The 27,079-nt window shown below is 27.1% G+C and overlaps 2 non-coding genes across 2 annotated transcripts; both read right to left on the reverse strand.

The window, feature by feature from the left end:
• Nucleotides 1-9,133: 9,133 nt before the first annotated feature.
• On the reverse strand, nt 9,134-9,225 carry Trnai-uau (transfer RNA isoleucine (anticodon UAU)). Its single transcript is given in 2 exon segments — nt 9,134-9,169; nt 9,188-9,225. It is a non-coding gene; the product is annotated as a tRNA-Ile (tRNA).
• A 12,644-nt stretch (nt 9,226-21,869) lies between these two features.
• On the reverse strand, nt 21,870-21,961 carry Trnai-uau (transfer RNA isoleucine (anticodon UAU)). Its single transcript is given in 2 exon segments — nt 21,870-21,905; nt 21,924-21,961. It is a non-coding gene; the product is annotated as a tRNA-Ile (tRNA).
• Between the last annotated feature and the right edge of the window lie 5,118 nt (nt 21,962-27,079).

The following is a 27,079-nucleotide window of genomic DNA, read 5'->3' on the forward strand; positions in this document are numbered from 1 at the left end:
TAAATAATTATTTGATTGGATTTTACGATACCAGCTTTGACCCAAATGAAATTGGCACGCAATAATGTATACAGTTGGAAACGATTCTTCGATTGCAATATGTGCAATTTTTTTTAAAATCCAAATATATTTTGTTAATTTGTATTTCTTTGTTAATTAATTTTTTACAAATTTCTTTAATTAATGTCCACATTTCCTTATATTTATCAGTTGATTTCTAATTTAAAAAACAATAAATCATAGGCAGATAATAATTGTTTTGTAATATGAGGATTGTATATAGTTGATACAAATATGACGGACAATATGTAAAAGTACCATCAGCAAAAATTTCACATACTTCACACAACATAACTAAATTTGTATAACAAGTGAATATTGGTATGCTTTCATTATTTTTCATAAAACGAAATTGTTCGTTATTATTAGTTTTGATTTGAAAACAGTTGATGCTTAGCCTCGTCTATTGATTTAGGAATAGTTAGGTAATATTAGTTTTCGCCTAGCTTCATACATAGATTTCCTAAATAAACGCACATCTGAATGACTTATATTAACAATAGTTTGATCTTTAAGTACTTTTCTGATTATTTTATTTGGTTTAGTAAACACATCATTAATGGCCTTTCGTTTAAGTGTAGAAATTATTTTTTGTCGATTTAAAATATTTTCAGAAGTGGCTGGATGATTGTGATCATTTTTTTGTGAAATTATTAAATCAAGTTTCTCACAAATGATTGCTGTTACGTTACATTTACGATTTGTACATCTGAAGTGAAAAGCTCGGTTCTTAAATTGTTTATTCTCACTTAGCTTATATCCTTGTATCAGAACACATCGTCTTCCTCGTTTTGTTACAAATATATCATCTATGGAGTTCATGGTAGGAATATTTACTTTAGCACTTGTGTACTTGTGTTCTCGACAAGCGACTACGGACTAATTGTCTGATATGGACTTATGGTGAAATAAATATGGATAGGCACCAATTGCATTTTGTTACACTATTAATACAGATAAATAGATTTTCGATATTTTCAATAACGTGATTACGCTTTTTATAGCTTTCTACTATAATATTTACTATCGTAGGAAGTCCCGAATGTGGTTATTATTATCGTGCTCGTGTAATGTACTACGGTAGTGACCGCTCCGCTATTTTCTTTTACTTAGCTTCGCGCCACTACCGTCGCGCTGGATTAAAGGTATATACAAATATACAGTATATACTTAGCTTTATATGTTACCTATATTATTTTGATATATATGTATATTTGTATATATATATTATGTATGTATGTACATATCTTATATACTTTTTAAACAAAGCAATATACATTTTACATTTTAGTGCCCAAACGTGTCGCAATTTGGGATAAGACACCCAAACGTGTTGTAGCCAAAATTAGTCGATAGGAATGTTCATTGGGATAAATTAATTTTCCCTTTGATTTTATATTTGTAAAAGCTTCTTCAGATTTACTTCAATACGTTTTTCCTAGAAATTTTTTTATTAACTAATTAATATACAAAAAAGGAATAATACATTTTTACTTTGAATTATTTTAAGTTAGATAATAAACAATTGCGATAATGTCTACTAACCTTTAATTGCATTTATACATACAACACATTTTGTATGTTTAAAAATATGTTTAAACACAAAACCACTGATGTAATATATTACAGAATCTGAGACTTGAGCTTTATATGGAGTGCAATAATTCTGTATATCATTTTCAAAAACATCTTCAACTTCCAACTCTTCAACTGTTAGTATACTATCCAGCTTATTTTGTAATTTTAATATTTTCTCAGATTTATTAACACTATCTTCAACAAAAATACTTTTTATATCATCCATTGTAATTGTTGGTTTTTTATTCTAAAATTTTGCAGTTTGCAGTATTTGGGAATTTTAAAATTGAATATAGAGAAAGCATTTTATAGACTTGCAAAAATGTAGGAACTGTTGGATGGTCATTCGGTCCTGTTGCTTGACGTGTCATTCCAAGAAAACTGATATGGGTAAAATAAATCTATAGGATAAAACGTATTTAAATCCACATTCTTTTAAAATATATGTAGATAACTCTATGGTAGATCTTATTGTAACTCTTAATCCCTCAGCTGTATTTTTTGTAAGATATTCCTCTTCTGAAATTAATTTATTCTTAACATTACTTTCCCATACATTTATCCAAGTGTATGTTTCATTTAATACCTATGAATAATCATGCAGTTATGTACACATTTTTAAATTTTAAATTGTATATAAATAAACAAACATTAAAATCATGACTGTTAATAATTCTGATTCTTTCAGCTGGGTATTTGCGATTGAGTGCATCAAATGTTTTATTAAAAATGTCTACAAATTGTTGTGTTACATGGCTATCTTTTAATGAATCAATGCCTTCATGGTCTCGATAAAATCCGATACCTTTAGTCATCGAATCACTAAAAACCTATAAATATTATAATAAGTATTAAACCAAAACGTATTATTAAATTAAATTACTTTAACTAGGTAATTAATATTTTATTAGTCTTAATACTTACCTGAGCCGCGATAGTTAAGTAACGATTAAGATAATTTTATTGTATCATACGACAACCACGTATTATAACATTATATCGTTTTGCATTTTCGTTAATCAGTCAAAAAATACATGGAAAAAAGAACGGATCCATTAGAGCCTCGTGGTCTCTAATGATTAGACAATATTACTAAATAATTTTTACCATACGTTTCTACATAAAAATGGACATGGAGACTATGTATACCGAGATGGAGTCTGAATGTACAACGTTAACACGTTCGCTGCGTACAACGCCAATTGGCGTCAGTAGCGTCACTCTCTATGTGCGGTCGACGCCAATTGGCGTCATCTGATATACCGATTATTATGTGCTTATATTCCGGTCAGCGTTAGAACCTGTGCACTAATTTTTTGTCAGCGTTATCTACAAACATTTTTAAACATTTTGAAAACCGTTTCTAAAAATAACCATTTGTTAAGTATTTACGTACTATTCAATAATATTCCCTATTACCTACTTTTATTATGTTATTCAGGCATACCCAGTTGATGACGACCCGTAATCGTCATAGCACAATTATGTTTGTATGTTATAGAGTATAGACATATTATTTTTAGTATCGATCGTGATATCGATCGTATGCATTCAGTAAATTTATATTATTTAGTTTATTTCTCTTTGGTTATTCAGCCAATATAGACGTGTACCAATAAAGTGAGTAGTGTTATCTTTGTTATTATACGATACCTACGTAACTACGTTTGTTATAAATCGATTTGACGTATATAAATTTTATTTTTCATTGTTTTTTTTATGCTGTTATTTTACTGAAATAAATATGAATAATTCTGATAATGCTGATTCGTCTCGACCCAAAAGACTTAGTACAAATATTGATCTCCGTTCTACTCAAAATGAAATTGAAAGACTTCTTTTTGAATCTGATGACGAAAATTTTGATTATTCTGATTCTGGCAGTGATTATTTGGGTGCAAGTGATTCCGATTCTTCGTCGACTTCGGATATCGTAAATAATGAAATGTCTACTGAACCAAATTTCGATTTCCCAATACAATAACAACTAATAACACTTGGACAAAAAACGAAATTAATCTTTTTAATTTTACGTTTGATAAACACCCAGGATTACTCGTTCCAATACCCGAAAACGGAAAACCTATAGATTTTTTTTTCATGCTGTTTGATGAGGATTTTTTTGAACTTTTAATTACAGAAACAAATAACTATGCCGAGTCTGAATTTTTACGAGTTGGTGCTGCAGAGCGTTCTCGTATATCTCAATGGAAACCTACGGACCGCGATGAAATTATAACTTTTATTTGTTTAGTTATTCACACTGGCACAATCAGACTAAATCGATTAAACGATTACTGGAAAACACATCATTTATTTAATTTTACATGTTTTTCGAATTATATGAGTCGCGATCGCTTTATATTACTTTTGAGATGTTTTCATTTCGCCCAGAATCCTACCGACCATTCTGAAAATACTCCTATTGATAGACTTTTCAAAATTCACCCTCTTATAAATTATTTCAATACCAAAATGAATAATATTTATTACCCAAATAAAGAGCTTTCACTCGATGAGTATAAATAAATGGTAAATAAATGGTATTGTGGAGAGGCCGCCTTATTTTTCGACAGTATATACAAAATAAACGCCATAAATATGGTGTTAAATTGTATATGCTTACCGAACCAAATGGACATATTATAAAATTCGCTGTATATACGGGTGTTTTAGATGACTTAGGAGGTAAAGGTCATGCTGCAAACGTAGTACTACATCTGATGTCCGAAAAATTAAATAATGGTCATTCAATGTATATGGACAATTTTTATAATAGCATCGATTTAGCTGAACAATGATTACAAAAAAAGACATACTGTACGGGCACATTAAGATCTAACCGAAAACGTATTCCTGAGGCCGTAGTAAAATCAAAATTAAAACCTGGGGAAACAAAAGCAATGTACTCTTATGGTGTATTAGTTGGTAAATAGAAGGACAAACGGGATTTTATGTATATTTCTACCGAATTCAAAAATAATTTGATACTTGCAAAAAATAAAAAGGGTCAGGAAAAACTAAAACCAGAACCGATTGCAAATTATAATAAATTTATGAGTGGTATTGATCGGCAGGACCAAATGAACAGTTACTATCCATTTTTGAGAAAAACAATTCGTTGATACAAACCCCGGCGGTATTCGTGCTTGAACTTCTCGTGGTAAATTTGCAACTTCTCTGGCAAATACTTCAGCTGGTTTTATTTCATTCGTTTTAATGGTTTTTAGCATAATATCTAAACATTTTGTGACATCTACATCATTCTGATTACTTTTACATACCATCAAATGTTGTTTTGCTATACGTAGGTTACTGTAATCTAATGTGGTTTGACAAATAGCTGGACATTTTAAGCTATTTGACTTCACACATTGCCATGATATTTTTTCTTTTCCTTTATATTTTATAACGTACATATAGCCATTTAAATATGCCTTTAATCCCCCTTTATTTGAATTAATTAATTCCATAATACAAAATAAATTAAATAAAATATTAACTATAAATATGACTTAACAAGTATTATAGCACAATAAATATTATAAAAGTCACACTGACACACTGCACAAAATAATTCTACGATAGTTAACGGTAAACTGCAATAATTGCAATCAATACTTTGCTTCTACACCGATGAAAGCAGATAACTTTAGATAAGATTGTCATCTTGTACTAATTTATTATGTCCACTACGATATAGATTACAGGTATGATGTACGTAATTGCTATGTAACACCGATAACTAAAGCCTATCGTTATTATACCTAATAGAGTATAGATATTATCTTATACAATGTAACATATTATTTTTACTATTATTGTTTTATTACTATATAATGAAGTATTATTAATGATTTAAAAATGAATATTTATCTAAAGAATAAATACAGAAAAAATTTTTAAAAAATCATGTAAGTACAGATTTATACGTTTTTATGATTTTCTTTTATTTGGATATTTTGTCCTATACATTGATTATTTTATCCCTGGATATTTTATCCGTTGGATATTTTAACCTTGGATATTTTGACTTGGATATTTTAGTATAGGATATTTTGTCCTAGATTCCCGGCTAACAGGAAGTGCACCGACCATCAAATTTCAGTAAACAATATTTACTCATCGCATTAATAATCACTATATTATTATATTATGTGTTTCACAAACGTTTTTGCTGCTGATGTTATAGTAGTGTGGGAAACATCGGTGGTCATTAGTTCGTAAGTTGATTTTAAGTAAACAATTATTTTCGTGTTTCAGGCCATACGTTCAATTCGCCGGAAATCGTTCAGCTAAAACTCGAACCAGGTATTTGGTGAGTTACACTTTATTTATTATTATTATTATTAAGGTTTAATTAGAATAACACACTTTTCAATTTCGTACTACACACTATACACTTTTCGTACTACACACAAGTTTAGGCATCGCCTCTTAGAAATAGACATGGAGACTATGGATACCGGGATGGAGTCTGAATGTACAACGTTAAATAATAAATTGGATAATTTAAATTTTCATAGTAATATGGACAAATTTAATATGGAATTTTGAGTAGAAAATTATACTAATTTTAATAATGAAAACGCTTTAACTGATGCGTACCAAGTTAATAAATAATGAAATTGTTGGCCATGCGATAAATATAATTTTATCGTTGATGGCGTCACTGTGAGGTACAGAGAAAGATGATTATAATAATAACAACGCTAACAAATTTAATAAAATAAATAATAATATTTTGCAATGAATACTGTAAATAAATATCTTACATATATAAATGGCTTACTTTAAGGTGTTAGTAGTAGAACAATAATAATAAATAGTAGCAAAAGACAATAATAATAAGAATGACAATTATACAAATATGGTGTACAGCTGACTCACTACAACCGTATTAATGCATCAATATAAATTTTCAAGTTTAAATTAAGTTAATTGTTTTTAAATTGAATTAACACTATTTATTTATTATTTTTTTTTTTTTTTTGATTGAATGATTTCATTTATTTATAATACATTTATGACAAATATAATAAATGCAATTATATAAATGTATTCCATTAAGCTAATAGCTTGTGGTGAAGTAGATAATTAAATTGAATTTAATAAATTCTAACAAAATGATAATTAATTAATTTATTGCTGAATAATAAAATAGAAGAAAAAAAATAGTTTATGTTTACATTTTAAGAAACGAGAAACGAGATATTGTGAAAACGGACATATAGAATAGTAGGATCTAGGACGTTTCGGCGCGGGTGATTCGGCGCAGACGTTTTGACGATATCCGTTTCGGCGAAAATTAATAGTAAAAAAAAAAATTAAGTAATTTTAAATCCTAAATTAGTCAAAATAATTATAATTATTTATAGGTAATACAGTTAAAAATATATAAATACCACAGTCACTTTAAATCATAAATAAATAAATAAATAAAAATCTTTATAGTTATATATTATAATTGAATATAGTAAAATGTATATATTATATGTATACCACAGTCCCTTTGAATCGTAAATAAATAAATCAAAATAATAATAATTATTTATACCTAGTTAATACAGTTAAACATATAGGTATAACATTATAATTTAGAGAATATAAATAAAAAAATTATTTACAATTTTATTTTAAAGCAATATTATTTACTATACCTATTAGCAGTCCCTAAAATATTCAAATTTCCGTACTACACACATAATAGTCCCAAATCGGTAAAATCTAAATTATTTCTAGATAAACACTAGTATAATATGTATATACCACCGTTCACTACTAAGCTGATAGTAATAAAAATAGCTACTCTTAATACCTAAGCATGAATATTAATAACCATGACGAAATAATTATTTAATAGTTATTTCGTCATAATAATAACTATAATAAGAGTATAATTCGTAACAACACAAAATATTGTTTACTGTGTGTCTGTGTAGTAGATAATAATCAAAATTTGGTTTGGTAAAAAACCATTAAAATATAAAAAAATGTGAAGATATAAAACTTTACATTATAATATTATTAAGGTTTAATTAGAATAAAACACTTTTCAATTTCGTATTACACACTATACACTTTTCGTACTACACAAAGTGTGTCGTACTACACGCAATTGTAGGCACTGCCTCTTAGAAATATCATTTTATTTTGCCTATCATAATTATTAACTAATCTTTTATCTGTGTCTTGAAATTTTTTCAACTTCCTTGGAGGACTATTTCCCGACACAAGATTTTCATAGTACGTGTCACGCACGGCTTGAATTTTTTTGAGATTCGCAATGAAGGTCTTATTTAAAATTATCAGATCATCCATATTGATAATCGTGACCACCTTATCGTATAGTAATAATAACAATAACTTATAGTAATAAAGATAACATTTCTATACCACAAGCCATACGGCGAGACAATGTTACAGATAAGTAAATTATTGCCATATCGCCGAAACAGTCATGCGCCGAAACGTCCCATTCACAGAATAGTTTGACAGAATTGAATACAATAAAAATTTTAAATTATATATACTAAGTGACAACATGGAATTGATAACTCATAAGAACAAAAATGATACAAGTTATTAATTGAACGTATTTAATATTAACATAATGCGAAAATGTAGTATTGTACCTAATTATATTTATTCTGATTACAAAAATACCAAATTATAAAATAAATTTGAAAACAGCCAACTGTAAACCAATTTTAGTTAAAACATGTTGTGTTTTGTGTTTAGTTTACATGTAATAAGATACCAATTGTTTACAAAATTCAAAAAATTGTTAAAAAAGTATTAATAAATGTTAACATTTATAAAAAATACTAATACAAATATTTAGTGAAAATATCAAAAGTCTACGGTTATTATTTTTGAGTTACAGCAAAAAAAAATTGAATTGAATCTTTCAAAAATAGGTTTTGCATAAAAATTACCACTTTTTCAAATTTTTTTTACGCTCTGTAAAATTACTTGGAATTTTGAAAGTTGACCTACCGAAAGTACTAACTAGATTCAATTTTCTATCAAAAAAGATTTAGTTGAAAATGCTTTGTTTTATTATCAAAGCATTTTTACTACCAAAATGTTGCTGACAGAAAAAACACAAATCATTGTAAAATTCATACATTAGCTCCACAAAAAATCTTTTATAAGTAGTCTAAATGTACCGAATGGTTAATTTTCCAAAGTATTAACTATACAAATATTATGACATAGTTAATCAAAATATTATAGTATAGGTACTTATTAAAAATATTAATAATAATAATAATAATATAATTTGTTGAATAATTGATGATTTTTTCAGTTCAATAAAGTCTAACAAACATAATTCTATAATAATATTAACTGTAATGAAAATGAACAGTGTTATTATTAATATCAAAGACGCTCATTAATTCCGTGTCACGTGGTTTTACTTGTATGTATAACGCAGTCGAACGAAGGGTGGCCGATTATGTATGCCTACGGAAAAATTCAACAAAAATTATGGTCCAGGTGAGGCTCGAACTCACAACCCCGGCATTGCTCACATCTACTGTCTTATAAGTACCGTGCGCTAACCGATTGCGCCACTGGACCATCTGTATGACCAGACCCAAAACAATGTGTTTTAACCAGGGTTGAAACGTATAATACGGTATAGTATAAAACACGTATAAAACGTATAAATTGTATAGTATAATACACGAAATTATAAACGTTTTATACCGTATAAAAATTAAATCCCTAATAAACAAGTAATAAATAATTAATATTTAATAATTTAATATACATTTGTAATTTAAAGTTTAAGCTTTAAATTTAAACTTACAATTAAATAAGGAAATATAAATTATAAATAGACAATTGTGGCACTATTAAATATTAATCTATTATTATTTATTAACGATTATCGTTATCTTATCGAGAACGTATTTATGTAATATTTATAATACAATTAATAAATATTAAATTCCTTGTACCTGTGATATTTATAACACTTAATATTTATTATTTGTGGACCGTTAATTGTTTAAATTTATCACAAGACATTAAGTAATTGGTATAGTCAATAGTGTGTGCCTTGTTCTCATCGCGTTTGTACGAAATACACAGACACAATATTTCGAAATTTAATTTGTTACGAACAATTTTAATTTTTAACTTAACAAACAAAAATGAATGGTCGTCCAATACACAGTGGTTCAATTGTGGAACAATAGTTCATAATATTAATATTTCAGTTTAAGTTTTAAGTCATAGTACACAGTTAATTTTGTTTTTACTTAATATGTTTTATTTAATAAAGAATATCAATATCAAAGTAAGTAAAAAAAAACTTTTATTTTATATGTACACAAAATACAAAATACAAATATTCTATACTGGCAACATTTAAATTTCAAAGTTTACTTTGTATTTTAATATTTTGTAATATAAATGTAATAATATATTATAATATTTATTAATTATTTTATAACTTTTATTTTTATATTACCATTTTTACCTACCTAATATATTTGATATTTTTATTTTTTACAAATTATAAAAATTAAAAACCTAACTTAATATCTAGAATAGGAAGAGTAAGGTTACTTTTAATTGTTTTAGAGTTAATTTCAAAATCAAAACATATACGTTTTAGTCATTTTATACGTTTTAAACGTAGAGTATTATATGTGTAACGTATAAACCGTTTTATACGCGTATATTACCAACCCTGGTTTTAACTGACGTCGAATTTTTGATACAGCCTACTGAATAGTGGCAATAATCTTATAAAATAATATAATAATGCTATTCAATATTAATTAGGGTTATGAATTACGGAGTGGATAGCACGTTAACGTATAACGAGTCATAAACGCGCAAATTATTAGGGACGACATTTCACGGAAATTACGATCGTGCGGATTTCGACGATAGTCGTGCAAATTCATGCTAAATGCGTGGTAAATGAAGGATATGTAAAATTATAAATATTTTTTTTTTTTGGTGTAGTGGTGCTGGCGAATAATTTTGTTAGCACCACCTTTAGATTTTTGCATTTCCGAGGACACTGATATCGTACAAATTGCAAAATTAGTCATGCAAGTTCACACTAATTGCTTGCTAATTATTGATGAAATAAATAAACGCAACGCATTTCTATATAAAAATGACTTAAAAACATAAAAATGCACTAAAAATGTAAAAAAAAATGCAAAATAAAAGTTACATTTTTAAATTACTTGATGTATGAAATGAACTTAGTGTTTGGAAAGCAATGTTTTAGAACATTCAGAAAAAAGTTTTTATAATCACCAGCAATATGAAGTCGACCGTGCACATTGTAATAACTAAATGTTTACCATAAATACCAAATAATTTAAAAAATTTAACGGAATACTGTAAGAGACTTCTAGCATAGTTTATATATTCATTCATATTCGTACTTAATAAAATAACCATGGCAATAATTAGAGTCATAAAACGATTGAAACAATCTTCACTTAAAAATGGCTTAAACACTACTTTTCCAGTGTAAATAAATAACTTCCTTAACTCTGTAGCTTCAAACCTTGATAATTCATTCAAAGATTTTGGTTTTCGGGCAAACTCGCAAGGATATACCTAACGTAACAATAGTAAAAGTCATGATAGTTGTTTTATTACCAAGCTTGGTAACGGACATTCAGTGTTCCTTTATGCATCCATAAAGTAATTAGTTTCTTCATTACTCCTAAACACAATGAAAGACTTTTTATAATAATATACTATAGAAGCTATTTAATAATAATAATTATAATAATATAAGTATCGGATCAGCCTATAATCTATGTCTGTTAAACATAGATATTTAATATAAATATATATATTTATTATATATATAATACATATATATATATTTATAAGTTAAAAGGTTTTAAACTATAAAAGCTCTGTTTTTTAGTAAGGTAAATTAAAATACTGAAATGCCTTGAGAAATATACTATTTTAAATACCAATCTCATAAAAATTATGTATTTTTTTTTAAATATCTTATGTATGTACTATGTATCTATGTTTAGTCATTGCAGTTAATAAATAAAATTCATATACCTAAGCAAGTCAAATGCATATCATCTAGGTTAGTTGCAGATATTAGGTCTATATCTGGCAATTCTTATAAAATGTATATGGTATTTCCAACATGATGTTTCTCATACTATTTGTAATGTAATCGCCATGGGTTTTTTCACTAAACAACTAGGTTTATATAGAAAACAGGTACGATTTTTTATATATTTTCATACTACAATGCACCTAGCAACGTTTGGGCACTCTATATCCCTAAAAAAATACCATGTTTGGGCACTAAAATGTAAAATATATATACCTTTATGTATATCAAAATAATATAGGTAACAAGTTTTATAAAGTGTAAGTTACTATTTACTTTGTAAAATAATCAAAATAATATAAGTACCAATAAAATAAATAATAATGTAGCTACAAAGTGTTATAAAATACGTAAGTTATTTATACTCGTGTTAAATAAAAATAGTAATATTATATTAATCAAAATAATGAAGGCATCAAGTTTTATAAAAAAAAAAAAATATTTTATGTAAATTATAATATCTATATTTAATTTCCTTGATAACGAATTCCCATAATTTTTAAGTATTCAATTAGTGTTATGTCTCCTTTGTCATAAGCATTCAAACTATCAATCAAAAATTTCCTTTTAAGTTCAGCCTCTTTTCTAGAGTAACTGAATTGATTTTTTTTTATACTTTTTATTTTTAATGCAGTTTCTGCCTGAATGTTAGTTAGAACGTCTAATACATGATGTGTGTTTGGATGCGGATGGTAAAGTTGTGCATTGAAATGTTTATGGAAAGCTTTGGGTCCATTGGTTGTCCTAGTATTATTTATGGGAGTTTCTGCCCAAATATTTGGTGGAAATTGATACTCTTTATTAATATAATTTTCTAAAATATAATCAGTAAACGTATGGTTATCTGTAGGAGCTATAGAAATGAGCTCAACAAAACCATCATCAACTTATTGAGGTGGTAAGAATTCTAAACCAAAAAAAATATTTTAGCCATAACCCTATTATGTATTATTTTTATACTGATTAAGTAAATAATTATTTGATTGGATTTTACGATACCAGCTTTGACCCAAATGAAATTGGCACGCAATAATGTATACAGTTGGAAACGATTCTTCGATTGCAATATGTGCAATTTTTTTTAAAATCCAAATATATTTTGTTAATTTGTATTTCTTTGTTAATTAATTTTTTACAAATTTCTTTAATTAATGTCCACATTTCCTTATATTTATCAGTTGATTTCTAATTTAAAAAACAATAAATCATAGGCAGATAATAATTGTTTTGTAATATGAGGATTGTATATAGTTGATACAAATATGACGGACAATATGTAAAAGTACCATCAGCAAAAATTTCACATACTTCACACAACATAACTAAATTTGTATAACAAGTGAATATTGGTATGCTTTCATTATTTTTCATAAAACGAAATTGTTCGTTATTATTAGTTTTGATTTGAAAACAGTTGATGCTTAGCCTCGTCTATTGATTTAGGAATAGTTAGGTAATATTAGTTTTCGCCTAGCTTCATACATAGATTTCCTAAATAAACGCACATCTGAATGACTTATATTAACAATAGTTTGATCTTTAAGTACTTTTCTGATTATTTTATTTGGTTTAGTAAACACATCATTAATGGCCTTTCGTTTAAGTGTAGAAATTATTTTTTGTCGATTTAAAATATTTTCAGAAGTGGCTGGATGATTGTGATCATTTTTTTGTGAAATTATTAAATCAAGTTTCCCACAAATGATTGCTGTTACGTTACATTTACGATTTGTACATCTGAAGTGAAAAGCTCGGTTCTTAAATTGTTTATTCTCACTTAGCTTATATCCTTGTATCAGAACACATCGTCTTCCTCGTTTTGTTACAAATATATCATCTATGGAGTTCATGGTAGGAATATTTACTTTAGCACTTGTGTACTTGTGTTCTCGACAAGCGACTACGGACTAATTGTCTGATATGGACTTATGGTGAAATAAATATGGATAGGCACCAATTGCATTTTGTTACACTATTAATACAGATAAATAGATTTTCGATATTTTCAATAACGTGATTACGCTTTTTATAGCTTTCTACTATAATATTTACTATCGTAGGAAGTCCCGAATGTGGTTATTATTATCGTGCTCGTGTAATGTACTACGGTAGTGACCGCTCCGCTATTTTCTTTTACTTAGCTTCGCGCCACTACCGTCGCGCTGGATTAAAGGTATATACAAATATACAGTATATACTTAGCTTTATATGTTACCTATATTATTTTGATATATATGTATATTTGTATATATATATTATGTATGTATGTACATATCTTATATACTTTTTAAACAAAGCAATATACATTTTACATTTTAGTGCCCAAACGTGTCGCAATTTGGGATAAGACACCCAAACGTGTTGTAGCCAAAATTAGTCGATAGGAATGTTCATTGGGATAAATTAATTTTCCCTTTGATTTTATATTTGTAAAAGCTTCTTCAGATTTACTTCAATACGTTTTTCCTAGAAATTTTTTTATTAACTAATTAATATACAAAAAAGGAATAATACATTTTTACTTTGAATTATTTTAAGTTAGATAATAAACAATTGCGATAATGTCTACTAACCTTTAATTGCATTTATACATACAACACATTTTGTATGTTTAAAAATATGTTTAAACACAAAACCACTGATGTAATATATTACAGAATCTGAGACTTGAGCTTTATATGGAGTGCAATAATTCTGTATATCATTTTCAAAAACATCTTCAACTTCCAACTCTTCAACTGTTAGTATACTATCCAGCTTATTTTGTAATTTTAATATTTTCTCAGATTTATTAACACTATCTTCAACAAAAATACTTTTTATATCATCCATTGTAATTGTTGGTTTTTTATTCTAAAATTTTGCAGTTTGCAGTATTTGGGAATTTTAAAATTGAATATAGAGAAAGCATTTTATAGACTTGCAAAAATGTAGGAACTGTTGGATGGTCATTCGGTCCTGTTGCTTGACGTGTCATTCCAAGAAAACTGATATGGGTAAAATAAATCTATAGGATAAAACGTATTTAAATCCACATTCTTTTAAAATATATGTAGATAACTCTATGGTAGATCTTATTGTAACTCTTAATCCCTCAGCTGTATTTTTTGTAAGATATTCCTCTTCTGAAATTAATTTATTCTTAACATTACTTTCCCATACATTTATCCAAGTGTATGTTTCATTTAATACCTATGAATAATCATGCAGTTATGTACACATTTTTAAATTTTAAATTGTATATAAATAAACAAACATTAAAATCATGACTGTTAATAATTCTGATTCTTTCAGCTGGGTATTTGCGATTGAGTGCATCAAATGTTTTATTAAAAATGTCTACAAATTGTTGTGTTACATGGCTATCTTTTAATGAATCAATGCCTTCATGGTCTCGATAAAATCCGATACCTTTAGTCATCGAATCACTAAAAACCTATAAATATTATAATAAGTATTAAACCAAAACGTATTATTAAATTAAATTACTTTAACTAGGTAATTAATATTTTATTAGTCTTAATACTTACCTGAGCCGCGATAGTTAAGTAACGATTAAGATAATTTTATTGTATCATACGACAACCACGTATTATAACATTATATCGTTTTGCATTTTCGTTAATCAGTCAAAAAATACATGGAAAAAAGAACGGATCCATTAGAGCCTCGTGGTCTCTAATGATTAGACAATATTACTAAATAATTTTTACCATACGTTTCTACATAAAAATGGACATGGAGACTATGTATACCGAGATGGAGTCTGAATGTACAACGTTAACACGTTCGCTGCGTACAACGCCAATTGGCGTCAGTAGCGTCACTCTCTATGTGCGGTCGACGCCAATTGGCGTCATCTGATATACCGATTATTATGTGCTTATATTCCGGTCAGCGTTAGAACCTGTGCACTAATTTTTTGTCAGCGTTATCTACAAACATTTTTAAACATTTTGAAAACCGTTTCTAAAAATAACCATTTGTTAAGTATTTACGTACTATTCAATAATATTCCCTATTACCTACTTTTATTATGTTATTCAGGCATACCCAGTTGATGACGACCCGTAATCGTCATAGCACAATTATGTTTGTATGTTATAGAGTATAGACATATTATTTTTAGTATCGATCGTGATATCGATCGTATGCATTCAGTAAATTTATATTATTTAGTTTATTTCTCTTTGGTTATTCAGCCAATATAGACGTGTACCAATAAAGTGAGTAGTGTTATCTTTGTTATTATACGATACCTACGTAACTACGTTTGTTATAAATCGATTTGACGTATATAAATTTTATTTTTCATTGTTTTTTTTATGCTGTTATTTTACTGAAATAAATATGAATAATTCTGATAATGCTGATTCGTCTCGACCCAAAAGACTTAGTACAAATATTGATCTCCGTTCTACTCAAAATGAAATTGAAAGACTTCTTTTTGAATCTGATGACGAAAATTTTGATTATTCTGATTCTGGCAGTGATTATTTGGGTGCAAGTGATTCCGATTCTTCGTCGACTTCGGATATCGTAAATAATGAAATGTCTACTGAACCAAATTTCGATTTCCCAATACAATAACAACTAATAACACTTGGACAAAAAACGAAATTAATCTTTTTAATTTTACGTTTGATAAACACCCAGGATTACTCGTTCCAATACCCGAAAACGGAAAACCTATAGATTTTTTTTTCATGCTGTTTGATGAGGATTTTTTTGAACTTTTAATTAGAGAAACAAATAACTATGCCGAGTCTGAATTTTTACGAGTTGGTGCTGCAGAGCGTTCTCGTATATCTCAATGGAAACCTACGGACCGCGATGAAATTATAACTTTTATTTGTTTAGTTATTCACACTGGCACAATCAGACTAAATCGATTAAACGATTACTGGAAAACACATCATTTATTTAATTTTACATGTTTTTCGAATTATATGAGTCGCGATCGCTTTATATTACTTTTGAGATGTTTTCATTTCGCCCAGAATCCTACCGACCATTCTGAAAATACTCCTATTGATAGACTTTTCAAAATTCACCCTCTTATAAATTATTTCAATACCAAAATGAATAATATTTATTACCCAAATAAAGAGCTTTCACTCGATGAGTATAAATAAATGGTAAATAAATGGTATTGTGGAGAGGCCGCCTTATTTTTCGACAGTATATACAAAATAAACGCCATAAATATGGTGTTAAATTGTATATGCTTACCGAACCAAATGGACATATTATAAAATTCGCTGTATATACGGGTGTTTTAGATGACTTAGGAGGTAAAGGTCATGCTGCAAACGTAGTACTACATCTGATGTCCGAAAAATTAAATAATGGTCATTCAATGTATATGGACAATTTTTATAATAGCATCGATTTAGCTGAACAATGATTACAAAAAAAGACATACTGTACGGGCACATTAAGATCTAACCGAAAACGTATTCCTGAGGCCGTAGTAAAATCAAAATTAAAACCTGGGGAAACAAAAGCAATGTACTCTTATGGTGTATTAGTTGGTAAATAGAAGGACAAACGGGATTTTATGTATATTTCTACCGAATTCAAAAATAATTTGATACTTGCAAAAAATAAAAAGGGTCAGGAAAAACTAAAACCAGAACCGATTGCAAATTATAATAAATTTATGAGTGGTATTGATCGGCAGGACCAAATGAACAGTTACTATCCATTTTTGAGAAAAACAATTCGTTGATACAAACCCCGGCGGTATTCGTGCTTGAACTTCTCGTGGTAAATTTGCAACTTCTCTGGCAAATACTTCAGCTGGTTTTATTTCATTCGTTTTAATGGTTTTTAGCATAATATCTAAACATTTTGTGACATCTACATCATTCTGATTACTTTTACATACCATCAAATGTTGTTTTGCTATACGTAGGTTACTGTAATCTAATGTGGTTTGACAAATAGCTGGACATTTTAAGCTATTTGACTTCACACATTGCCATGATATTTTTTCTTTTCCTTTATATTTTATAACGTACATATAGCCATTTAAATATGCCTTTAATCCCCCTTTATTTGAATTAATTAATTCCATAATACAAAATAAATTAAATAAAATATTAACTATAAATATGACTTAACAAGTATTATAGCACAATAAATATTATAAAAGTCACACTGACACACTGCACAAAATAATTCTACGATAGTTAACGGTAAACTGCAATAATTGCAATCAATACTTTGCTTCTACACCGATGAAAGCAGATAACTTTAGATAAGATTGTCATCTTGTACTAATTTATTATGTCCACTACGATATAGATTACAGGTATGATGTACGTAATTGCTATGTAACACCGATAACTAAAGCCTATCGTTATTATACCTAATAGAGTATAGATATTATCTTATACAATGTAACATATTATTTTTACTATTATTGTTTTATTACTATATAATGAAGTATTATTAATGATTTAAAAATGAATATTTATCTAAAGAATAAATACAGAAAAAATTTTTAAAAAATCATGTAAGTACAGATTTATACGTTTTTATGATTTTCTTTTATTTGGATATTTTGTCCTATACATTGATTATTTTATCCCTGGATATTTTATCCGTTGGATATTTTAACCTTGGATATTTTGACTTGGATATTTTAGTATAGGATATTTTGTCCTAGATTCCCGGCTAACAGGAAGTGCACCGACCATCAAATTTCAGTAAACAATATTTACTCATCGCATTAATAATCACTATATTATTATATTATGTGTTTCACAAACGTTTTTGCTGCTGATGTTATAGTAGTGTGGGAAACATCGGTGGTCATTAGTTCGTAAGTTGATTTTAAGTAAACAATTATTTTCGTGTTTCAGGCCATACGTTCAATTCGCCGGAAATCGTTCAGCTAAAACTCGAACCAGGTATTTGGTGAGTTACACTTTATTTATTATTATTATTATTAAGGTTTAATTAGAATAACACACTTTTCAATTTCGTACTACACACTATACACTTTTCGTACTACACACAAGTTTAGGCATCGCCTCTTAGAAATAGACATGGAGACTATGGATACCGGGATGGAGTCTGAATGTACAACGTTAAATAATAAATTGGATAATTTAAATTTTCATAGTAATATGGACAAATTTAATATGGAATTTTGAGTAGAAAATTATACTAATTTTAATAATGAAAACGCTTTAACTGATGCGTACCAAGTTAATAAATAATGAAATTGTTGGCCATGCGATAAATATAATTTTATCGTTGATGGCGTCACTGTGAGGTACAGAGAAAGATGATTATAATAATAACAACGCTAACAAATTTTAATAAAATAAATAATAATATTTTGCAATGAATACTGTAAATAAATATCTTACATATATAAATGGCTTACTTTAAGGTGTTAGTAGTAGAACAATAATAATAAATAGTAGCAAAAGACAATAATAATAAGAATGACAATTATACAAATATGGTGTACAGCTGACTCACTACAACCGTATTAATGCATCAATATAAATTTTCAAGTTTAAATTAAGTTAATTGTTTTTAAATTGAATTAACACTATTTATTTATTATTTTTTTTTTTTTTTTGATTGAATGATTTCATTTATTTATAATACATTTATGACAAATATAATAAATGCAATTATATAAATGTATTCCATTAAGCTAATAGCTTGTGGTGAAGTAGATAATTAAATTGAATTTAATAAATTCTAACAAAATGATAATTAATTAATTTATTGCTGAATAATAAAATAGAAGAAAAAAAATAGTTTATGTTTACATTTTAAGAAACGAGAAACGAGATATTGTGAAAACGGACATATAGAATAGTAGGATCTAGGACGTTTCGGCGCGGGTGATTCGGCGCAGACGTTTTGACGATATCCGTTTCGGCGAAAATTAATAGTAAAAAAAAAAATTAAGTAATTTTAAATCCTAAATTAGTCAAAATAATTATAATTATTTATAGGTAATACAGTTAAAAATATATAAATACCACAGTCACTTTAAATCATAAATAAATAAATAAATAAAAATCTTTATAGTTATATATTATAATTGAATATAGTAAAATGTATATATTATATGTATACCACAGTCCCTTTGAATCGTAAATAAATAAATCAAAATAATAATAATTATTTATACCTAGTTAATACAGTTAAACATATAGGTATAACATTATAATTTAGAGAATATAAATAAAAAAATTATTTACAATTTTATTTTAAAGCAATATTATTTACTATACCTATTAGCAGTCCCTAAAATATTCAAATTTCCGTACTACACACATAATAGTCCCAAATCGGTAAAATCTAAATTATTTCTAGATAAACACTAGTATAATATGTATATACCACCGTTCACTACTAAGCTGATAGTAATAAAAATAGCTACTCTTAATACCTAAGCATGAATATTAATAACCATGACGAAATAATTATTTAATAGTTATTTCGTCATAATAATAACTATAATAAGAGTATAATTCGTAACAACACAAAATATTGTTTACTGTGTGTCTGTGTAGTAGATAATAATCAAAATTTGGTTTGGTAAAAAACCATTAAAATATAAAAAAATGTGAAGATATAAAACTTTACATTATAATATTATTAAGGTTTAATTAGAATAAAACACTTTTCAATTTCGTATTACACACTATACACTTTTCGTACTACACAAAGTGTGTCGTACTACACGCAATTGTAGGCACTGCCTCTTAGAAATATCATTTTATTTTGCCTATCATAATTATTAACTAATCTTTTATCTGTGTCTTGAAATTTTTTCAACTTCCTTGGAGGACTATTTCCCGACACAAGATTTTCATAGTACGTGTCACGCACGGCTTGAATTTTTTTGAGATTCGCAATGAAGGTCTTATTTAAAATTATCAGATCATCCATATTGATAATCGTGACCACCTTATCGTATAGTAATAATAACAATAACTTATAGTAATAAAGATAACATTTCTATACCACAAGCCATACGGCGAGACAATGTTACAGATAAGTAAATTATTGCCATATCGCCGAAACAGTCATGCGCCGAAACGTCCCATTCACAGAATAGTTTGACAGAATTGAATACAATAAAAATTTTAAATTATATATACTAAGTGACAACATGGAATTGATAACTCATAAGAACAAAAATGATACAAGTTATTAATTGAACGTATTTAATATTAACATAATGCGAAAATGTAGTATTGTACCTAATTATATTTATTCTGATTACAAAAATACCAAATTATAAAATAAATTTGAAAACAGCCAACTGTAAACCAATTTTAGTTAAAACATGTTGTGTTTTGTGTTTAGTTTACATGTAATAAGATACCAATTGTTTACAAAATTCAAAAAATTGTTAAAAAAGTATTAATAAATGTTAACATTTATAAAAAATACTAATACAAATATTTAGTGAAAATATCAAAAGTCTACGGTTATTATTTTTGAGTTACAGCAAAAAAAAATTGAATTGAATCTTTCAAAAATAGGTTTTGCATAAAAATTACCACTTTTTCAAATTTTTTTTACGCTCTGTAAAATTACTTGGAATTTTGAAAGTTGACCTACCGAAAGTACTAACTAGATTCAATTTTCTATCAAAAAAGATTTAGTTGAAAATGCTTTGTTTTATTATCAAAGCATTTTTACTACCAAAATGTTGCTGACAGAAAAAACACAAATCATTGTAAAATTCATACATTAGCTCCACAAAAAATCTTTTATAAGTAGTCTAAATGTACCGAATGGTTAATTTTCCAAAGTATTAACTATACAAATATTATGACATAGTTAATCAAAATATTATAGTATAGGTACTTATTAAAAATATTAATAATAATAATAATAATATAATTTGTTGAATAATTGATGATTTTTTCAGTTCAATAAAGTCTAACAAACATAATTCTATAATAATATTAACTGTAATGAAAATGAACAGTGTTATTATTAATATCAAAGACGCTCATTAATTCCGTGTCACGTGGTTTTACTTGTATGTATAACGCAGTCGAACGAAGGGTGGCCGATTATGTATGCCTACGGAAAAATTCAACAAAAATTATGGTCCAGGTGAGGCTCGAACTCACAACCCCGGCATTGCTCACATCTACTGTCTTATAAGTACCGTGCGCTAACCGATTGCGCCACTGGACCATCTGTATGACCAGACCCAAAACAATGTGTTTTAACCAGGGTTGAAACGTATAATACGGTATAGTATAAAACACGTATAAAACGTATAAATTGTATAGTATAATACACGAAATTATAAACGTTTTATACCGTATAAAAATTAAATCCCTAATAAACAAGTAATAAATAATTAATATTTAATAATTTAATATACATTTGTAATTTAAAGTTTAAGCTTTAAATTTAAACTTACAATTAAATAAGGAAATATAAATTATAAATAGACAATTGTGGCACTATTAAATATTAATCTATTATTATTTATTAACGATTATCGTTATCTTATCGAGAACGTATTTATGTAATATTTATAATACAATTAATAAAATATTAAATCCTTGTACCTGTGATATTTATAACACTTAATATTTATTATTTGTGGACCGTTAATTGTTTAAATTTATCACAAGACATTAAGTAATTGGTATAGTCAATAGTGTGTGCCTTGTTCTCATCGCGTTTGTACGAAATACACAGACACAATATTTCGAAATTTAATTTGTTACGAACAATTTTAATTTTTAACTTAACAAACAAAAATGAATGGTCGTCCAATACACAGTGGTTCAATTGTGGAACAATAGTTCATAATATTAATATTTCAGTTTAAGTTTTAAGTCATAGTACACAGTTAATTTTGTTTTTACTTAATATGTTTTATTTAATAAAGAATATCAATATCAAAGTAAGTAAAAAAAAACTTTTATTTTATATGTACACAAAATACAAAATACAAATATTCTATACTGGCAACATTTAAATTTCAAAGTTTACTTTGTATTTAATATTTTGTAATATAAATGTAATAATATATTATAATATTTATTAATTATTTTTATAACTTTTATTTTTATGATTACCATTTTTACCTACCTAATATATTTGATATTTTTATTTTTTACAAATTTATAAAAATTAAAAACCTAACTTAATATCTAGAATAGGAAGAGTAAGGTTACTTTAATTGTTTTTAGAGTTAATTTCAAAATCAAAACATATACGTTTTAGTCATTTTATACGTTTTAAACGTAGAGTATTATATGTTGTAACGTATAAAACCGTTTATATACGCGTATATTACCAACCCTGGTTTTAACTGACGTCGAATTTTTGATACAGCCTACTGAATAGTGGCAATAATCTTATAAAATAATATAATAATGCTATTCAATATTAATTAGGGTTATGAATTACGGAGTGGATAGCACGTTTAACGTATAACGAGTCATAAACGCGCAAATTATTAGGGACGACATTTCACGGGAAATTACGATCGTGCGGATTTCGACGATAGTCGTGCACATTCATGCTAAATGCGTGGTAAATGAAGGATATGTAAAATTATAAATATTTTTTTTTTTTTGGTGTATGTGGTGCTGGCGAATAATCTTTTGTTAGCACCACCTTTAGATTTTTGCATTTCCGAGGACTCTGATATCGTACAAATTGCAAAATTAGTCCATGCAAGTTCACACTAATTGCTTGCTAATTATTGATGAAATAAATAAACCGCAACGCATTTTCTATATAAAAATGACTTAAAAACATAAAAATGCAACTAAAAATGTAAAAAAAAATGCAAAATAAAAGTTACATTTTTAAATTACTTGATGTATGAAAATGAACTTAGTGTTTGGAAAGCAATGTGTTTTAGAACATTCATTATAATCACCAGCAATATGAAGTCGACCGTGCACATTGTAATAACTAAATGTTTACCATAAATACCAAATAATTTAAAAAATTTAACGGAATACTGTAAGAGACTTCTAGCATAGTTTATATATTCATTCATATTCGTACTTAATAAAATAACCATGGCAATAATTAGAGTCATAAAACGATTGAAACAATCTTCACTTAAAAATGGCTTAAACACTACTTTTCCAGTGTAAATAAATAACTTCCTTAACTCTGTAGCTTCAAACCTTGATAATTCATTCAAAGATTTTGGTTTTCGGGCAAACTCGCAAGGATATACCTAACGTAACAATAGTAAAAGTCATGATAGTTGTTTTATTACCAAGCTTGGTAACGGACATTCAGTGTTCCTTTATGCATCCATAAAGTAATTAGTTTCTTCATTACTCCTAAACACAATGAAAGACTTTTTATAATAATATACTATAGAAGCTATTTAATAATAATAATTATAATAATATAAGTATCGGATCAGCCTATAATCTATGTCTGTTAAACATAGATATTTAATATAAATATATATATTTATTATATATATAATACATATATATATATTTATAAGTTAAAAGGTTTTAAACTATAAAAGCTCTGTTTTTTAGTAAGGTAAATTAAAATACTGAAATGCCTTGAGAAATATACTATTTTAAATACCAATCTCATAAAAATTATGTATTTTTTTTTAAATATCTTATGTATGTACTATGTATCTATGTTTAGTCATTGCAGTTAATAAATAAAATTCATATACCTAAGCAAGTCAAATGCATATCATCTAGGTTAGTTGCAGATATTAGGTCTATATCTGGCAATTCTTATAAAATGTATATGGTATTTCCAACATGATGTTTCTCATACTATTTGTAATGTAATCGCCATGGGTTTTTTCACTAAACAACTAGGTTTATATAGAAAACAGGTACGATTTTTTATATATTTTCATACTACAATGCACCTAGCAACGTTTGGGCACTCTATATCCCTAAAAAAATACCATGTTTGGGCACTAAAATGTAAAATATATATACCTTTATGTATATCAAAATAATATAGGTAACAAGTTTTATAAAGTGTAAGTTACTATTTACTTTGTAAAATAATCAAAATAATATAAGTACCAATAAAATAAATAATAATGTAGCTACAAAGTGTTATAAAATACGTAAGTTATTTATACTCGTGTTAAATAAAAATAGTAATATTATATTAATCAAAATAATGAAGGCATCAAGTTTTATAAAAAAAAAAAAATATTTTATGTAAATTATAATATCTATATTTAATTTCCTTGATAACGAATTCCCATAATTTTTAAGTATTCAATTAGTGTTATGTCTCCTTTGTCATAAGCATTCAAACTATCAATCAAAAATTTCCTTTTAAGTTCAGCCTCTTTTCTAGAGTAACTGAATTGATTTTTTTTTATACTTTTTATTTTTAATGCAGTTTCTGCCTGAATGTTAGTTAGAACGTCTAATACATGATGTGTGTTTGGATGCGGATGGTAAAGTTGTGCATTGAAATGTTTATGGAAAGCTTTGGGTCCATTGGTTGTCCTAGTATTATTTATGGGAGTTTCTGCCCAAATATTTGGTGGAAATTGATACTCTTTATTAATATAATTTTCTAAAATATAATCAGTAAACGTATGGTTATCTGTAGGAGCTATAGAAATGAGCTCAACAAAACCATCATCAACTTATTGAGGTGGTAAGAATTCTAAACCAAAAAAAATATTTTAGCCATAACCCTATTATGTATTATTTTTATACTGATTAAGTAAATAATTATTTGATTGGATTTTACGATACCAGCTTTGACCCAAATGAAATTGGCACGCAATAATGTATACAGTTGGAAACGATTCTTCGATTGCAATATGTGCAATTTTTTTTAAAATCCAAATATATTTTGTTAATTTGTATTTCTTTGTTAATTAATTTTTTACAAATTTCTTTAATTAATGTCCACATTTCCTTATATTTATCAGTTGATTTCTAATTTAAAAAACAATAAATCATAGGCAGATAATAATTGTTTTGTAATATGAGGATTGTATATAGTTGATACAAATATGACGGACAATATGTAAAAGTACCATCAGCAAAAATTTCACATACTTCACACAACATAACTAAATTTGTATAACAAGTGAATATTGGTATGCTTTCATTATTTTTCATAAAACGAAATTGTTCGTTATTATTAGTTTTGATTTGAAAACAGTTGATGCTTAGCCTCGTCTATTGATTTAGGAATAGTTAGGTAATATTAGTTTTCGCCTAGCTTCATACATAGATTTCCTAAATAAACGCACATCTGAATGACTTATATTAACAATAGTTTGATCTTTAAGTACTTTTCTGATTATTTTATTTGGTTTAGTAAACACATCATTAATGGCCTTTCGTTTAAGTGTAGAAATTATTTTTTGTCGATTTAAAATATTTTCAGAAGTGGCTGGATGATTGTGATCATTTTTTTGTGAAATTATTAAATCAAGTTTCTCACAAATGATTGCTGTTACGTTACATTTACGATTTGTACATCTGAAGTGAAAAGCTCGGTTCTTAAATTGTTTATTCTCACTTAGCTTATATCCTTGTATCAGAACACATCGTCTTCCTCGTTTTGTTACAAATATATCATCTATGGAGTTCATGGTAGGAATATTTACTTTAGCACTTGTGTACTTGTGTTCTCGACAAGCGACTACGGACTAATTGTCTGATATGGACTTATGGTGAAATAAATATGGATAGGCACCAATTGCATTTTGTTACACTATTAATACAGATAAATAGATTTTCGATATTTTCAATAACGTGATTACGCTTTTTATAGCTTTCTACTATAATATTTACTATCGTAGGAAGTCCCGAATGTGGTTATTATTATCGTGCTCGTGTAATGTACTACGGTAGTGACCGCTCCGCTATTTTCTTTTACTTAGCTTCGCGCCACTACCGTCGCGCTGGATTAAAGGTATATACAAATATACAGTATATACTTAGCTTTATATGTTACCTATATTATTTTGATATATATGTATATTTGTATATATATATTATGTATGTATGTACATATCTTATATACTTTTTAAACAAAGCAATATACATTTTACATTTTAGTGCCCAAACGTGTCGCAATTTGGGATAAGACACCCAAACGTGTTGTAGCCAAAATTAGTCGATAGGAATGTTCATTGGGATAAATTAATTTTCCCTTTGATTTTATATTTGTAAAAGCTTCTTCAGATTTACTTCAATACGTTTTTCCTAGAAATTTTTTTATTAACTAATTAATATACAAAAAAGGAATAATACATTTTTACTTTGAATTATTTTAAGTTAGATAATAAACAATTGCGATAATGTCTAC

This window comes from Metopolophium dirhodum, chromosome 1 (assembly GCF_019925205.1).
Source record: "Metopolophium dirhodum isolate CAU chromosome 1, ASM1992520v1, whole genome shotgun sequence".
Classification (NCBI taxonomy): Eukaryota; Metazoa; Arthropoda; class Insecta; order Hemiptera; family Aphididae; genus Metopolophium; species Metopolophium dirhodum.